The sequence below is a fragment of the Wyeomyia smithii genome, chromosome 3 (genome assembly GCF_029784165.1).
Source record: "Wyeomyia smithii strain HCP4-BCI-WySm-NY-G18 chromosome 3, ASM2978416v1, whole genome shotgun sequence".
In the NCBI taxonomy this organism is placed as follows: Eukaryota; Metazoa; Arthropoda; class Insecta; order Diptera; family Culicidae; genus Wyeomyia; species Wyeomyia smithii.
The window spans coordinates 155,621,744-155,627,743 of NC_073696.1; the positions used below are offsets into that span (position 1 = coordinate 155,621,744).

The window sequence follows — 6,000 nt, forward strand, 5'->3', positions numbered from 1 at the left end:
AAACAAAATCGAAAAAAATCTTAACTGGCCATTACCCAAAACTACCACGCATATCAAAGGATTCCTCGGACTTTTAGGATACTATCGCAAATTCATCAGAGATTTTGCCAAACTCACAAAACCTAAAACGCTAAAATAACACATAATAAAGAATTTATAAGTTGTTTTAATGAGTGCAAGCAACTATTAACAACTGACCCAATTTTAAAATACCCTGATTTTAGTAAACAATTTATCCTGGAAACAGATGCCAGCGATTTTGCCTTGGGAGCGGTGCTATCCCAAAAATTTGAAGATGGGAAAGAACATCCCATCGCATACGCATCTAGAACACTTAACGATGCGGAATGTATTTATTCAGCTACAGAAAAAGAACTGTTGGCTATCGTTTGGGCGACGAAACACTTTAGGCCTTACATTTACGGAACTCATTTTGATATTCGCACCGACCACAAGCCTCTCGTATGGCTCAGGCAGAAGAATGATTTGAACAGAAGACTTCTTCACTGGAAGTTGGCTCTGGAGGAATTTGAGTTTGACATAAAATACAAAAAAGGTACATTAAATGCCAATGCGGATGCACTTTCACGCATAAGCCCAGTGACCAATGACAAACCAGTTGAAATAAATGCAAATTCCACTGAAGACGACGATGATATGACACAACACTCCGCTGACACAGACGATGGAGACTTTATACCCAGCACGGAGAGACCTCTTAATGAATTCAAAAATCAAATCATTTTAGAAGAATCACACGAAAACAGTCGCGAATCTCTAACTATGTTCAGAAACTACAATAGAACTCAAACTACAAAGCTCATTTCAGTCCAGCAATGTTGATAAATATTCTGAAAGAGTATGCATCAGTAAAATGTACTACGGGACTTTACTGTGATACCAAAATTTTGAACAGTTTACAGATTGTCTATAAAAATTTCTTTTCAAGAGCAAAGGCATTCAAAATATTCTGGACTCAGAAAATCCTTGAGGACGTTACCGATGAAGTTGAACAAGATTTAATTATACAAAGACAACACAACGCAAACCACAGAGGTATAAATGAAACAAAATCCCACGTTTCACGTAAGTACTTTCTTCCACAGATGAAGAGCAAAGTCGCAAAACTCATCAACATCTGCAAACTGTGCCAAAAGGCGAAATATGAAAGACGTCCATACAAACAAAAGTATGAATTCACAGCAACCCCTACAAAGCCGTTGCAAATTGTTCTTATGGACATATTTATGGAATTTAAATTACATCCATTCCATTTAATCTTGAGACAATATCAAACGATTATTCCAGAATTAGAACAGAATAACCAGTTAACATAAATAGCCGAAATTCTAAAACAAAAACACAAACAGGCTAGCATGATTCTACAAAACCTGATATCAAAACGCATACAGAAACGAAGCATCAATATTCTAGGAACTATTGTTAAATCGATCACCGGTAACCTCGACAATGAAGATCTTTCTACTTTGAATAATCAAATTAACTCACTAAAATATTCAAATAACATATTGGTTACAGAGAACAATGAACCAATTAAAATTAACGAAATTTTCGAGAGTAGGATTAACAATATAACAAAAGAAGCTTACAAACAATCAGTAGAGATCAGTAGATTTATTAAACAGGCAAAAATGAACTTAGACAGATCAGTTGACTGGCGACACATACTGCATATTCACAACATCATCTTCAACCTGGATACTATTCGTCACCAACTAGATACCATATTCGAGGCCATTCAATTTTCACGACTTGGCATCATCTCAACAGCATAACTATACCCCATGGAGTTAAAATTGGCAACTCAACTACTAAAGACACAGGAAATCGAAATCTCAAGCTATGATCAAGTGTATGAATATCTAGAAATTCCGACACTTCACAACGACTCCTCTATAATCTTTGTAGTCAAAATACCAAAACTAAGGAACGGAAAGATGAATCATTTTTATCAGATGGAAATGCAGTCAAATCGAGAACACATTCATGTGCAATATGGAAAACTTAATCAATGTTACATATAATGATTGTTTTCACCAGCTACTTCGTGGCAAACCAAGCAGATGTGCATTCATCAGTGGCACTAACACTTCAGAGATAGAAATCATCGAAAACAACGGCATTCTAGTAAAAAACGCGATCATTCCCATGCATCTTAATGACACATGTGGGTATGGACCTAAGAACCTCACTGGAACGTTTTTCATAACGTTCAACAACTGCTCACTAATTATTGGAAATAATCACTTCGATAGCAAGGTGTTCCGATTTAACAAGAAACCCGAAATCCTCCCGTTGCACTTCGTGGCCGTTAACGAAACTGAAGTAATAACAGAACCGATAGAAACACTACATGACTTGCAGATCAATAATCGCCACAAGATCAACCATCTGGAAATCGTTAATCGAAAAGACAACCTGGTGAACACTGGAAGTATTGTCATCATAGTCTTTGTGGCAACAGCCATTCTATCATACCTGGTCATAGAGATTACTAAAATCAGAAAATTCATAGCCATTAACCCACAACGTTCAACACAATAATTTTAACCGGGACGGTTCAATCTAACGCGGGGGTAGTTATGGATAAACCAATGCTCTATCCACGATATTCAAACGAGCGTGAAATAGACGCCGACAATGCCCATTCCATGCTCCGGTCCATGAACATTATTGAACGACAGTAGCACCGGACGCACTGCCCTGACGCAGCACGTCACCCGACACAACACGTGGATGGCCGGTATTCCTGACACAACAAAACGAGCCACCATCGACACCATGGAAAGTTTCAACGACGACGAACAGCAGGAACACCTGACGCAGCAGTATGCAGTACAGTGGACAGGTAGAATACAATTCAGGAGCACAGATTTAGTCAGTCTAATTCTGAGTGTGAAAGAAGCAAGTTGTACAACGAACTTTAATAATAAATATTTTTTAAAAACTTACTAATGTGAGCACATACTTATCTATATGGCACAAAAGTTATGAAAAAAAAGAAGAAAAGACTATTGTGAAGACTATATGTGGCCTCATCATAATTTAAATGTGGTATCGTACTATTTTAACGTTCCAAATTCATTGATTCCTTGCGATGTGTTTAAAAGCTGCAAGTGCACAACGAATCGGCCATAGGATATGATCAAAGTCAAAAAACAAATCGTTTAAAATGATTGGTTTAATCGAAATGACAACATCCTCGACTTTTGGCTTCTGTGCATCACCTTAATTCTGAATATATTCATATTGGGTGGTATTCGGTCATTTTCAGTAGATTTTCTGGCATCGATCTAACACCGGAAATACCCATATTGGGAGGTATTTAGTTATTTTGGTTGTTTTCCAGTAACTAAAAGTGGTCGTCTTTAAATTCAAAACGGTGTACAGGGTCAATGTTTAGTTTCTATCCATCATCTCGATTACGGAAATATCCATATTGAGTATTATTCGGTCATTTTCGACTGTTTCCTAGACCATTTTTCCATTTAGCAATTTGAAATGGTGCTTTAGGCTGTTTTTCACTAACCGGAAGTCGCCATCTTGGATTTCAAAATGGTATTCAAGATAATTTCTGGCCTCTGAGCGTCATTCTGGTTGAAGAAACACCCATATAGGGTGTTATTCGATCATTTTCGGCTGTTTCCCAGGAACCGGAAGTCGCCAACCCAGAATTCAAAATGGGGTCTGTGGTCGATTTCAGCTGCTGTGTATCATTCTAGATCCGGAGATACTCATGTTAGACAGCAATCGGCCATCTTTGGCTGATTCCCAGAAACCAGATGTTGCCATCCTACAATTCATAATGGTGCCGAATATGGTTCCATGGAGCTCCGTAGCTGCAAGGTTACAGCGTCCGCCTTGGTAAGCGGGTGGTCGTGGGTTCGAATCTTAGTAGAATCAGGCCATTTAGTTGCCAAAGGACATTAGCATGGGTTTATTCTCAGGTTTCCCACCAAGCACCTTCTTCAATCTGAATTATACAGTATCTCTGTTGACACTACTTCTAACAAAAATAAGTCCCTGTTATAATAAAACTGGTGTGAGAAAAGGAAGGGAAGTTCTCTGCAGGGAATTGTAATTAGGCGATATTGTTAGGAGGGACAAAGGCTCGGTATAGTAGAATAGTAAGCTTGAAACGGAAAGGTAAAATTCACACACAAGCACGGATATGAATGATAAGCATATCACTTACTTCAATAGTGATACTGCCAATAATATGAAGTGCGGAGCACAGAAAACACTTGGGCAATATCACAATGTATCTAATCTCTTGTCGCAGTGATGAGCCCACACAGGATAAAATGGTTCCATTTAGTTGGTTAGTTCTCGAGATGTGCAGAAATTTGTGTTTCATTTCCACTTCCAGAAAAAGGAGGGGCGTCCAACTATTATGGACATATTTGTTACCCCTTAAAACATCCACATGCCGAATTCGGTTTCATTTGCTTGGTTTGTTCTTTAGTTGTGCAGAAATTTATGTTTAATTTGTATGGGACCCCTCCCTTCCAGAAGAGGGAGGGGTCTCAAACTATCATAGGAACCTTTTTTGGCACCAAAAACTTCTACATACAAATTTTCACGTCGATCGGTTCGGTAGTTTTCGAGCCTACATGGATCAGACAGACAGACAGACCGGACTGCATTTTTATATGTATAGATTACAACATAAATATTTTAGAACCTAGAGAGTGAATATACATCTATTAGATTGAAGCGTTCATGTAAATCTACTTAAACAAATAAAAGTTTGAATGAGAAAGGCTGGGTCTGATCGCTAGGTGGATTAATTTAGTTTTTTTTTTTTTGTTGAAAGCGCTAAACCCTTAAACTAGGGCATTAAATAGGTTTTAACTCTTTTCTCCCACGGCAGATTTTTTTTGGCCCCATAGTAGCTTTTTCTCGTCTCATTAAGACATTTCGAACCATATATAACACATTGATATACACTAGAATACCAAGCTTCATACATTTTACCCAGTCGCCTTTCGTTTCGACACCAAAAACTTGTGAACTTGTGAATGAGGATTGAAAGGGAAATAGTACGTTCAGGGGAAGCTAGATTCAAGCTTTGCTAATGTTAAATCCTATATAAGAGCATACTGAAAACTTACATCTTTCCACAATAAGATTTACAGTTTTTCTGCTGCCAGGTGCAGTTTTTGAATAATCAATAGCTTCACAAACGTAATCACCGTTATGATCGAACTGGAATTAGTTGAAAGAATTAAAACAATAATTATGAACTGAGCTTATGTTCGTACCCGAATATTCGGAATTTCAAGGCGGCCATTGAAGTCATGTGATCCAGGAGGAAGTGGCAAACCATTTGCTCGGGTCCATTTAACTTTTGCACGTACAGGACCCTCATCGCGGCATTGAAAAACTACTTCGCGGTCTAAAATAAGGAGAAGAGAAAGAAATTTTGATCCGCTCTATATATGTATATGTATATATATATATATATATATATATATATATATATATATATATATATATATATATATATATATATATATATATATATATATATATATATATATATATATATATATATATATATATATATATATATATATATATATATATATATATATATATATATATATATATATATATATATATATATATATATATATATATATATATATATATATCAGGGTTGATATTTGTTGACACTCTTGAGTGAAAGTGAAAAAAAGCATCCATTAACGTTATTTTTTTACAATCCTTTCATAGTTCCCCTTCCCGCTTTTTGCTTTTTGTCAAAACACCTCATTATATTTCAGGCGATGGAAGCAAGACAACAAAATCAGTTTATCAGTTAACGAAGATTGTCAAGGCATCGGTCAGTGTCAGTGAAAAAGTGTTTCGGTGAGGTTTATTTTGGTTAAGTGGACTGTTTGTTTTTCTTTTTCGCTTTGAAGTGAAAATCATTTGGTTGGATTTGTCGTCAAATTTTATTCCGTAACCGTGAAC

The 6,000-nt window shown here is 36.6% G+C and overlaps 1 protein-coding gene across 1 annotated transcript in view; it reads right to left on the reverse strand.

Annotated features, from left to right (window-relative positions):
* Positions 1-5,413, reverse strand: part of LOC129728720 (basement membrane-specific heparan sulfate proteoglycan core protein-like) — a 392,889-nt gene extending 387,476 nt beyond the window's left edge. Inside the window, exons 1-2 of the mRNA XM_055687175.1 lie at positions 5,286-5,413; positions 5,136-5,229 (exon numbers count right to left, since the gene is read on the reverse strand). The gene's annotated coding sequence lies outside the window, so the exon portion shown is untranslated. The remainder of the gene's footprint in view (positions 1-5,135; positions 5,230-5,285) is intronic.
* Positions 5,414-6,000: the final 587 nt, after the last annotated feature.